General features: G+C 36.6%; 1 protein-coding gene across 1 annotated transcript in view; it reads right to left on the reverse strand.

Annotated features, from left to right (window-relative positions):
* LOC124153761 (arylalkylamine N-acetyltransferase 1-like) overlaps positions 1-13,640 on the reverse strand; it is a 218,562-nt gene that overhangs the window by 204,464 nt on the left and 458 nt on the right. The window lies entirely within an intron of this gene.

Here is a 13,640-nt window from a genome sequence, read left to right on the forward strand (position 1 = left end):
TAAGCCCAAGAAAAGTTGGCATTCATCACCATAGTGACTGGAAGGTCCTCGCCTAAAAAATGAAGGAGTTGTTTCGCCATAGATGGCTGTTAATGATCTACTCCGGTGAAATTATAACAAGTTTGTAAATTAAAAATGAACCTCCAAATCAACACAAATAAAATATTTGAGGATAACTATCGGCAACAATTACTTTACTGGGCATTTTCACATTGCTCAGTTTTTACCTTGATAATGCGGCAAGTGGGTAAGCTTTGGGATAAAAATATTTAATTCGTGAGCTTAATAAAAATACACGTGAAAACAGCGTGATACCCTTCACACTTACGTGGGCACGGTGTGTGTATTAACTTTTTTAAAAGGGTTTTTGTGGGAACCAGTAGAAACTCGGAGACATGTGTCATTAGCAACAGTCATTTCTACAGATACCATAAAATAAATTGAATGCATAATTGAAATCCTTCATTTCTCCAGAAATTCGATGACAGTGATAAAAATGCCGATACAATCCAAATAATTGCTAAATCAAATTTAGAAAACCTCAGCAGTGGCCTTTTTAAGGCCAACGGCTGGTACTCTATTCCACGAAGCAGCTTGTGGCCTAGTCATGGCCATGTGTAAAATAAAACAGCCCATAAGGAGCAAAGCTGGGGTTTCCATGAGCTAATAATACCGACCGCGTCACAAATCGAATCTAAGTATTTGTAATGAAAGTCAAAACATAGACGTCTCCGGCTAACAAACGAAATACGAGCGTCGTTCAATAAGTCCTTAGAATCTCCAAGAAATTGCTATCCTAGAACCAAAAGTTAATGTTGAATAGACAGTATCACTCGTGAATAGTCAGCTGTTAAAGTTTCAGCTGTATCCATTCCATAGTTACATTGTCGTTGCCGATTTTAGTGAACAACTTTCATTGTTTATAAAAATGGATAAAATTGCGTTTTGTGCGGAGATCAAACACTTGTTTTTGAAAGGGTTAACGCCGAAAGATATCAAAGATAACTTGAATGAAGCTTGCGGAAGATCTGCTCCTGTGTTTGAAACTATTTACAATTGGGTAAATGAGTTAAAACGTTGCCGTAGATTCTAAGAAATGAACACTGTTCCGGGCGCTCTGTGGAAGTGTCTACTCCCCAAAATGATTGAATAAATCCACGATATGGCTTTAAGTGCCAGACGAATCGAAGTGCGCGATATATGTAAGGTCACAGGCATATCGCAATGCACGATTTATTTAATTTTACACGAAAATTTGACTGTGAAAAAAATATCGGCAAGATTACTACCGCGTCTTCTCTCAGTGGAGAATGAACGCAATCATGTGGTCAACTCGAAGGCTGTTTTAGCGCTTTTTCCTTCGCAATACAGAGGATTTTTCCCCATCAATTCATAACTTTTGACAAAATAAAGAGGTTCATCATTACACTACAGAGGCAAAATAAACACTACAGAGGCAAAATAACGAGTAAACAATCGAATTTTGATAATGAACGGGCTCCAAATCAGGCGAAGGTGTTGAAATGAGCCGGTGAAGTCATAGCAACGATATTTTGGAATGCATGCAGAATTATCTACATCCATAAACCCCTTCTAAGCCAGAGCTGCTTCTGGGAGAAATCAAATTTCAAGATTTTTCATTTTGAAAACTTGAAAATTTTGCACCCAATTACAATTATTGTGGTGGCTTAATATTTCGTCATCACAATTTACACCACAAAATGCGTAGTTTAGATATTTCCTAAATAGAGCAGAAAACTTAAACATTTTATTGTGTACATTACATAAAATGTATAAGTTTTCTTGGGTTATAATGGGTTAATTGGAAAAGGAAAAAAACGATAACAGGATAGTATTATGCATCATTATTGGACCAGTTGATGATACAAATCAAGAGAAGCGTCCTCATTTAAACCAGAAAAATTTCTTCCTTCAAGAAGACAATTCACGGTTGCGCACCTGTTCAGAGTCAATAGCCAATTTGCATAATTAAAGTTTCAATTATTACAAAATTCACCGTATTCTCTAGAATTGGCCTCCGGTGAAGCTATATAATGTCAAAACTTAAAGAAATGGCTTTGCAGACAAAACTCGACATCTAAGGAAGAGGTCACCACCCAAACCAATGCCTATTATGAGGAGATCCCGAAATTCTACTTTTTGGACGGTTTAAAATTCTCGGAAAAATTCTTAAAACATTTTGTGAAGCTAAAATAAAACTGTAATGAAAAATGTAGAAACATTTACCCAATATAATTTGTTTTTATACCTTTTTCTAAAGACTTATTGAAGGACCCTCGTATCAACGTAAACATTGCTTGCTCAGATGACTCTTTGTCTTCTACCTCTCGTTTATCCACGCCACATTGCCTTATTTATGGCACCAGTGATACACCCGTAATGCCATTTTCATAACAGTCACAGCAGGCATGGGGAACCATTTCGAAAACCGCAGGGGACCCAATCAAGCGCAATTCTCCGTCATCATGAAAGGGCGCTTTTCTTTCTCTCTCTCTGGGGCTGAGAAGCTGTTTTCCTTAAGTTAAACACTCGATGTTTTGGGGTTAGTGCTGACAACTCCAAAATCGGCAATTGTAAGTGACTAGCAATTCATCGTCACTGTTGCCGAAGCTGGCATCACGAACTCCAAAACATGGGATGCCAAAGTTAGTGAAAAACCCCCTTAGTCGGCCACCTCATTCTTTCAACACGGAAGGAAATTTCGTGCGGACTTCGGACGTGTGCACAAAGGGTCATTCACCGACAAAAGATGATCGCGTCATTTTTACAGAAATAAAAAATAATCCTTCATACTCAACAGACTCTTCATCTGGAAAAACATTTCCTTTTTGACAAAGAAAACCTCACTCCTTACGGCCGCTTTACACGGTGAATGATCATTCGAAAGATCATTCGAATGACCATCATTCACCGTGTATAACGGAAATTTTCTGCAGTCGAATGATCATTCTAATGAACTTTCAGGCCTGTTCGGAGGGCTAGAGGGACAGGAAGATTAAGTTTTATCATAAAAACAAGAAAATGTTGCTCAAAGCAGGATTATAAAACAAGCTTCTGAGAACTCGGGGGTTTCAAAGTTAACTATTTTTGGCATCACGGCTTAAAATAAACATAATCGCATGGACTTATAGTTATTTTTGTTGATGTACATGAGAAAAGCATATTGAAATAAGAAAATTTTCGTTTTTAACGGTCAATGACGTTAGTTGCATCATGAGAGATGCAATACAACTGTGGAATCACCACTATATTAAATTCAGAATTAATGCTGTACTTGAAGTAAAACAGTGAATAAAAATGGCAACTGAGTCAACTCAATCAGCAGCAAAATGTCTTGATTCAAATACATTCATTGCTTGGAGCAAAATCTAATTCACGCGTGATAACAATTATACTATATATGCACCCAATTCAGCTACGTAGATTTAATTTTTAACATTATACAAAGCTACTCTTAAAAATAAATTGACGAATTTATTTCCATAAACCATCCTCACACACTTTTTGGCCGGCAACAAACAGCGGAGGAATCTAGGATTTAGGGAGAAAAAAGACGAAAAACCAACTTTGAGGATAGGACAAGTTTTGGTTAAAGACTTGTTCTATCGTTGCGGGAGCCTCTGTATTCACTATTATAATCACTGTTATCGGAGCATTAGCACTGGCAGACCCATTCAGAGGTACACTTTCCACCGCGACGATTATTTGGCCTCGCTTAAACGCATTCTTACCAGAGAAGTTAAGAGCTGGCAGTCTTATTACCTTGCTTAATCGAAAAGGGTCATTTTAAAGGATTGCATAGCTGCTCTCAAAGTGTTTTTAATAATTAATCAAACTCAAAAAAGTCAAAGAGTTGTCTTATAGTAAACTTTTTTTTCCAATGCCTAAAATATTGAGAAGAAATTTTCTTTATTCATGAGTTGAAAGGCTATCTTATTGACGAGTTGAAAGGCTTTTTTAAATAATTCAGCTGGCATACATGAGTCAAACTGAAGTCGCTGTTTCACACTATAGTACAGGTATACACACCTGGTTACGAGAGTGATCTGAATGAGGAAAAATGGAAAAGTACCAGAACTATTAACGTTAGAATGCATGCGCACTTCTCGTAAGGTTATACATGCTTCAAAGGCAATCATTAACTTTTTCCTGGTATTTAATTAGCATTTTCTGTATGCTAATTTCGAGATAAAAGTAGTAAAAAGCCATCAGAAAACGAATGATATAGCCTCGTTCAACAAAATAGAAGGCATAAAAAATTAACGGCTTCCTATGCGATCAAACATGACGAGACAAAAGGAATTATACTGACATCGAGAGACTCTTTCATTTTCAGCTCAGAGCAACAGAGAGCCGGGATATTAATATTTTTTGTGCCATAGACGACTCGTAAGCATGTTTTTCTTATCCAGAGCCATAGCATTAAGAGAAAAAAACTAAGGACGGTTGGTTGACTAAGGTACAACATATGAGGGACACTTATACGTGCACCATAGCAGCGAAGCTACCTTATGGCAATTAAACATTATTTTCAATTCAAATACAATTTAAATAAAGATAAACCGATCAATTTTTAAACTAGCTGCCATGATAGAATAAGTTCCCTGAACCAGGATTCCAAAAAAGGAAAAGTAAAAAAGTGTAGAAATACAATCAGATAAATAAAGACAAATGTTGACATGAAACACGGAATTTTGTGAATAATACCGACCCGGGTATAGGCAAATAATTAGGGTCATTTTCATCTTCAGGGCAAAAAAAAAAACTGCGACTCCTCCGTAACGGCTTGAGGTAAGTCCAGAAATAAGTAAACAAGGTCAAGGTCAACCGCTCGATAACCTGTCTCTCGATATTCAAAAGCCGCACCTATAACTGAAAACATCAAACACATCAATAAGTAGGCATTGGTTATGTAATGGCATTTTTGTGGGCTATTCTTGAGTTACACTCATAACAATCGACTTACGCCTTTCTCTATCTCAGAGCACATTGCTGCTCTCCAGGATCAATAATATTATCACTGTAAATTTGGAAGGCATGATCATTTTACTTTCATCTCCTCCCGATATGAGCCGCAAGGGCCTAGAATTCCAGAAAAATGCAATGCGAACTAATAATTCTGAGCAGCTTGGTGGCTGGATCACCCTAAAAACCTTAAGAGCGACAGTTTGAAAGCCTGTCCACGAATATTTTTTAAACAGAAAAAGGGAAGGATCAAAGGTCATCTCGTTCAGGCAGTAAGTATCTTGGGGGGTCAAGCTAGTAATTAAAATTAGCACATAAGGTAAAGATTCGCGAGTAATGGTTACCCTCCACCCATACCCGCATGCCTTTAATGATCTAAAAAAACACAACTATGCACTATTTACATGCAAGCAAACAAACATTGGGAGAGTTTTATGTCTCCATAAACGGGGAATAATCGAATGAATAAAGATAAAACGAAAGTTAAAAGACAAAAATACATATTTTTCAATACCATTATATCTTGTTTGATAAGTGGATCGACGGGCTGGACATAATTAATATTAGTTAAATAAGATATTGCAATATTTAAGAGTTCATTTTATCTCGTAGCTCTTCGTTGATACAACATTGTCAAGAATCCGCATCGTGCGAAAATAAATTCAATGTAAATATTTCAATATCTTATTTATCTAATACCATCCTAGATAAAAGAATGAGAATTACACATCAACAATCAATAGATTATCGCATCTTCCTCATCATCTTATAGCCAAAATTTATGTAATTCATTGCGTCAACATATTTATTATATTCCTTGAGATTACAAGACAGAGGCGTTGAAATACTCCAATGGCATTACCGAGGGTACTGCATAGAGAAGGCCCAATTACACCCCTTTGAGGGCTGATTTCTGTAGCTACATCGATAACATTTTAATCGGCTTTCAAAACTGTCTGCGGAGCGGTGAAAAGTGCAATGCAATCCAATTATTCCGATATTTTGAAGCACATTTTTAATTACGAGGTATAGCATCTAAAAGTAATGAATTTGATAGATCACATCATTATATACATAAATTTCGGTTGATATACCTTATTTTACCGTATTTCCCCGTGAAACTCGGATCACTTAGTCCGTCACCGACTCGAGTGGCGACTTTTGTAAACCCATTTAAATGCGCAATGGGTAACAACTCATTTAGAGGCCGACCTGAGGATCCTCTTTCGTAATATTCGTGGGCATTGCTATAAAGCTGTGTAGGTGACGGTGACGGGCCAAGGCGTGCCGAGTGCAGTTGCACCGGTCTTCATGACCTTGGCTGCCAATGTGAGCGAAACTTGGGTACCAATTTAACCCAGCAACTATATTTCCGTCAACACGCACTCCAAAGATATCTCGGAGTCCATTCGTTTCACGATCAGTTAGTCAAGAGCTGGACTACTCTGCCGAAGGAAGGTAAGTCGATAAACACGTAACGTTTTTCTGGCAAGTATTGACTGCTTGCAATTCCCTTTGCACGACTTCTCAGGTTGGCAGGAGCCTAAGGCTGAATTTTCTCAGTAATAAAGATATACATGAGCGCTGTAGGGGGCCGTGGAGTAACCAAAAGATGAGGACAATTTTTAAAATCAAAACTTCAGCATAATTATAGGAAATTGTAAAGGATAACAAATTAAATACTTTAAGATGAATTTTACTGACTCCTTAGTACTTCTCCTTTTTCGGGGATTTTTAATTCAAAGGAAATAAATATTCAAATTGAAATAAGCACTATGCAATCAAACGCTATCGTTAGAATCAGTAAATCAGATCCCTATCACGTAACCTCGCATTTTTTTCCGTTTCAATTTTGGTCGCACTCGCGGAAGCCCATTATACATCTCGTCCATATTTAATCGGAAGGTTTTTTCCAAGATTTTCATCGTGCTTGAAAATTGATTTTTATTGATAATTTTAACCACCACGAAAAATGTTAAAAGGTTTCTATGAGGCCTATCCAATAATTCAGTACAATATTAATAAAATTCAAATACCCCATTGGTAAGGAAAATAATTTAAAATAAATAAGATAAAAAATACCTCAAAATTAAAATGCCCAATTAAATACTTTCATGCATTTCTTATGCACAAAAACGAACGAACGCCCTTGGACACTTACAAAAATTTACGAATCATCGTCAATTTTTATAAACAAAATCATAAGAATATTCGTAATAATACAAAAGGTGTCAGCAATAATATCAATTGAGTGAATTAAACATGCCGAAAGGGGCATTTGGAGGAATAAATTCTCACTCACGTTTTCGGCGCAATGTTGACTTTAACAAAATATTTTAACCAAATATATCCACAGGGTGTAATTTAGAACTTTTTGGCGTATATCTGATAAGTACCAAAATCTTTCATATTTGTCGCAGCACACCACCAATGTTTACACCGTATAAAAATATTAACCGGTTACAAGATTTTTTTATCAAAAATGAACTAACCGCCTATTTAATGTCTCTTTGTCAAAATAAAAGTCGTCAGAAAAGACAAAAACATTAAATAAAACATACTGATAGCCGAAATATGCCTTAATGTTTAAGCAAACTTTTTTTATTTTGCCAACCCAGAGATAGACTGCTTCCGTAATAATTAGATCTTATACACTACCTTTCGCGTGAGGGAAATACAAACATGTCCACACCTTCCCAAATGGAGAAAGTCATAGGACTTGAGGAAGGACACTACCCGAGAACACTATTCCTAAATCGCGGGCAGCCAACTCACACATCTCCCAGAATTCGAAGGATGCCCTTCCGAAAACAATGAAAGAACCCAAATCGCTAATGCAATTATTGGGAAAGTCGTCGTTCCCAAGGACCAGCCTCAATATGCGTTTCGTTGAGCTTGGAAGTATTTCCTTAAACATTCTTTCGTTTGTCAAGTCCATGAAATATTTAAGTAAGTCTTGAACACCTTGGTTTTGAGGAAAAGGCGTTTTCCACCAACACGACCGGTTACCTTCGCGAAAAAATTTTAAGTCCGAAAAACCAGTGCCAATAAATAGAGACAAAAGAAAAAACTTCCTTAAAAAGACATTTCTATTTTAGGCTCACCGTAGGTTACCTTTGATTCTTAAAAATATAGGATTTCAGTATCATACGCACATATTTTCTTCTGAAAATAAATATCAGAGACAAAATTAGCATCGAGCAGATCGCAGGAAAATCTTAAAGAAAAATATGCCTACCATTGCTGACAAATCAGTGATTCAAGGAGAGAAATATGAGCGATAATGAAGATGCAAGTAATCATAGAGTCATTTACAAAGTATTACAGGAACAATGCACTTACTACAAGCATATATTTTCAAAAATTCTCTGATATACCCCAGCTACTAATACGAAGCAGTTTTTGGTTGGTCATTCGATGAAGCTTTTTTTTCGGCAGGTGGGACTCCGTCTGCATATATTTTTTTATCGTCCATAGATGCAAGGGTGATGGATGAATCCACCCTCAACAAATATTATTTCCGCTTCCCCCTCGAAAAGATTTCTTCCGTGAGTCATCAGGATCACCTATCAAGTGCTAAGGATTGTATGACAGCAAAGAAGAACTCTTCCACGGTTCTAAATAAAAAATCTTGCCCATTTCTCAAGAGGAAGTTTTTTTTCTCTCGCGCATCCTTCCCCCTCTCGAGATAGTCCGGTATATTTACCAAGATTTCGACTCGAAGGCAGCAAAACACCACTGAGAATACAAAAAAAAAACTAGACATTGAAGAGGTGAGGCACTGAAGAAAAGAAAAGATTTTGCCGGTAATGAATTTGCTTTCGATGAGGATGATCGAATTCGTTGACACACGACGACGGTAAAGCCATGATCCAAAGTCGAAGGAATGGGCAAATCTTATTCTATCAACACAAGCCCGAAATAGTATTGACACAGCAGGCTTGCTCTTTTGGGCTCGCCTTTCATTAAATCTATAGCTGAATGCATTGTCACTCCACGATTCTAACCACAAACTTAGCCCCAACTTTTCGCAAGATACTTCCAGTTTCAATAAAAGGAGATACATCGAATGACTAAGGAGAAAGAAAAAAATAGCAACTTTTAATAGAACTATTTTTTTAGATAACGACAAAAGTTAGCATAATTGTAATGTCCACCCCAAACCTCATTGCAAACACGGGTGAGATTAATTTCATACAACAGCTAGTATCATCTTTGAATGACATCTACATCTACATCTACAAATTACCCTGCGAGCCACCTCTAGGGTGTTTGGCAGGGGGTGATCAATCACCAGCATGCAGCATGCATTTGGACTCCCACATGCACACCACACCGTATATATATACGGTGACATATGACTAAGGAAAAGTTTCGCCCCATGTTACTAGTTAAAATTATTCATCTACTTATTTTACTTTTAATTACTCATCAACGCAAAAGGCGATGAAACTGAATAAAAATCAAACAGAGGTATTCGCTCTCTTATCGGGAAAGTTAATTAGGGCGAAAAATCTTGGCTTACATATTGGTAATTGAACGATCTACAGCCGTTTAACAGTTGAAAGAAAGTAAATTCCCTAAGGCCGTGTTCTTAGCTGGGCAAAAAAGGAGGGGTGTGTTGGAAGTTGGAAGGATGGCAGCGGGGTGATACACAAAAATTAAACTGAAACACAAGGAAAAGAGTGAGCTTGAAAAGAGTGAGCTAGACTAACAATGTTACGTAACGGGTGGGCGAGCAAGGAATTTTTTCACGATTTCCTCACAAAAGTAAGGCGATTGGCTATTCTCAATAGACTCAGAAAGTTGAAATTTTTTATACCATGAATTTTTCATTGAGTCATTTCTTTCGGAAATTTTCATTCGGAAAAGAAGTTGACATCGAAAAATTGAAAAATAAGTGTATAACGGTTAATGTCATCGTATGCCTCACACATTTCCCAATAAATGCGGAAATTCGAGGTTGTTTGCAGAAATCAGCTATGCGCAAAAGTATGCCGCAAATTGAAGCTAGTAGGTATCTCAGTCAATCGAATCTTAAAAAGTGTAGGAGAAGATTAAAGAAAATACTAGGGGGAACCTAAGAATGCCATTAATGGCTGACGAGTTGTTATTCTTAAGTAAAATTGAAACCAATTAACAGACACACAATGCACAAACCGTTACGGCTTACAAATTATACATAGATTACACCAATAATCAATAATAATAATTTTCTGGTATTATTTTCAAGCAGAATCATATAGCTACCGTTTTCACGAAATTATTTAATTCGATATGATCCATGAATAATTCACGGCAAAATGATAGTTATGAGAAATTTTCCAAGAGAGACTAATATTGTAGATCAAGTAAATGAATATCATTAGGCTTCCTAAAAGTTATTTAATACTTTAAAAAATAATTAAGGCACCATGATAAATCACTCCTGTAGATTTTTCAGACGATATTCGTGCCTTGTCCGTAGTCTCTTTAACCATTCACGAGCGGAAAAAATAAATTTTATCTATTCCATCAGCTAAAATGATAACTTCTCCCAGTTAAATGAAATATTAACATTGATAGAAAAATTGTGCTGCACCATTATTTAATCCTTAGTACGGCTTTAAAATTTTATAAACTGCATTGATCTTCGATTCAATCACTCAACAAAAAAGTTCATTCACCTGAATTATAGACTGATAAAATAGTAAAAATACAAATCTCCAAAGTTATACTCTGTAAAATACCGCTGGGAGTAAAGTTTTGTGTTATTAATATTATGACTTCAAGCATGAAATTCTTGGCGGAAACTAGGATTAAAGTCATTGAGTGTGAATTCAAATTTGGTAAGTCACACTTTTTATAATGCTTCTCGATCTCTCGTTACCATCACCCAAATATATTTGTTACTTAAAACCAATCTTAGGATTGTTTACCAGTGGGGATGATGACTGACACTTAACAATGTTAGTCTTAACATAGCAGCTACCAAAACTCTTACAGAAGGAATGACCGACTTAAATATGATAACGTGTACAAAAACCAATGAAACCATTTATTATCACACACTTATGAAAAGTGGTTGTTGTGAAAGCTTAAAAAATAATCATTAAATAGTAATTATATATTCATCCCATCTTCCTAAGTTATTTCATTCCTTGGGGCCAATACTAGGCCGAAGTTAATTTCCTGTAACTCGTGTCGAAAAAGATAAAGGCAGCAAAGAAAAAGCTGAAATGCCTCGTATTTAAACTTAAAACAAAAAACCGTTGATTGCCCTGTAACTATGACTGACATAGAAACATACAAACCCAGATCCTTACAAGCCATTCCAGGGATGGTGTGGTGCCCATACCTGGCCAACTTCCTTTAACAGATAGGAAGGTAAGTTCGTTTCCTGAGTCGCGGTAAAATATAGTAAATCACTCGTTGGTCGGGCTGCATTTGCGGAACATAATTGACTAGCGTGCCCACGAAGGAAGTTGCAACAGTGACAATATTACAGCGATGCATTTTTCAACGCTTTCAATATAGAAAAGCGTCGTTCACACTGAACTTATTATATTAAATTAAATTAAATTAGTAGATGGAACGATAAGATAAGTTAAAGAAAATAAATCTTCTCCTACAGATATTTGCTCATACGGACAATTACAAAAAGGCGAAACCTACCGCCCTCTTTTTAAGAGTTGGTGACGTTATTAGAGCTTTGCTTTATTTGTTTGTTAAGGGAAAACCTTAGATTGAGGATATCAGGATTCGAAGAGTGGGAACAGCAGCGAACTATGCGAATCCTATGCAGAAGGCCAAGAAGTGGCTTAGAAGAGTTGAACCGCTCAATATAAGTCAGTGACGTCAATAACTCATCTGGAAAAGGGTTGAGACCATCAACTTTTATAGTCAATAGCTGAAGAAATAGGAGGCGGATCAAAAGAGAAGTATACGGGTCCCTTAACTTGTCAAAACCTACCACAGCTGACATTAAAATAAAACAAGTGAACGGACACATTCTTTCTCATGATACATGGAATAGCAACCTACAAAATTTAACTTTCTGTATTTAAATCACATCATGTATCACGCTGGGTATAGTGCTATAAATTGTTCAATGCAACAAACGACGGCTCTTTGGATGGTAACTTCGCATGATACAGGGAATGATTACGTGCTAAAACTCTATATTTGATCATATAGTACGCTGGGTAGAGTGGCGTAAATTATTACATGCATCGAGCGACAGTTACTTGCAGAATTCTGCACATTCAAGTCGAAATTAGCTTCAGACGCATTGCATGACTCCGATGTAAACATTTGGGTGCTCGTCTCAGGAAAAGCAAGCGCTCACTTGGCATTGATATCATTTGAGTTTTTCACTGGGATGCGTGGGGGATCTTGTCTTGCAGGTGTGCGACCTACGGTAAAAAGGGAAAGAGCAATGAACGGGAGGTTTGGACTTGAGGTTGCGAAACTTGAATGATAAAGCTTTAAATGCCTTTATCACGGTGCACCGAATTATGCGAAAATAATCGCTTAGTTCAATACAATTTCATATGATTCAGGTGCATGAAAAAATTGGCGCTGTAAACTCATATGGGTAAACATTCTTAGCGTGTTAAGCACCAGATATAATAATAGCACAAGAAACTCCAGAAAATTCTTCACGGGTATATCTGCAATCAGGCAAGGCTTAAGAGATAAAATTTAAAACTGGCATCTTCATGACCCACTCTTTTTGAACCTGTTTTTCGAGAGTGGATTTTGGATGATAGCATGTAAATAAATGATAATATCAACAACACAAATTTAACATGTGACTAAGCTATGAGTAAATGCACTCATAAAATAATTATTTACATCAAAATATATTTAATGCAATTCTCACAGAACGTAAGCCGGTACGTTGACACCTAATGAGTTTTTCAGCCAAAGAAAGCCAATATCACGGAACCTTGCTGATTTTGGAATAAAATTCTCTCTTTTTGTTTAAGCGGTGACCGAGGCTAGAAGTTATGGTTTCAATGTATACACAACGTTAGAATTTCGCTTAAAAAAATTGTTAACTGGATTCATCGATGCATAGAATATTTTTCGTTTTAATAGATAAGTTGCCAGCTCCTCGGCAAGAATACATGGAAACTATAACATAAATTCCAAGGGAGTAGTCAGGCACAAATTATAACCAAAGAATCTTCTATCAACTTTTGCGAATTCTTTCCGTTGATACGCATTCATGCCTTTTGACGATCCGCGGATTATAAAGTTCAACAAATAATTCAAGGAAGAGGGAAGATAAATTTATTAATACTATTACGTACATAACAATTGAAAACTATTTAATTTCGTGACACGTCTTGGATATTAATTCGCTTTCAACCGAAACCTAGCCACCTTCAAAGAACGCAAAAAATGTAAATATGTTATTTTTAAAGTAACCATCAAATACAGAGGCCTAGAAGGCCAAAATTGGCCATAAAATTTCAGTTGTTGAGCATAGTTTACGATTATAAGATACAAGCTACGAGTAGAAATCACTTTGCAGAAGGTAGAGTAGCGAGTTAGGGTTGATACAGGATCATACATAAGCCCTCCGGAATAAATGGTACGCCGGCAAAAAAATAATTGAACACGGAACAATGCGGACTGGCTGGAGAACCAAGATAAGCAATCGGCAA

The sequence above is a fragment of the Ischnura elegans genome, chromosome 2 (assembly GCF_921293095.1).
Source record: "Ischnura elegans chromosome 2, ioIscEleg1.1, whole genome shotgun sequence".
NCBI lineage: Eukaryota > Metazoa > Arthropoda > Insecta > Odonata > Coenagrionidae > Ischnura > Ischnura elegans.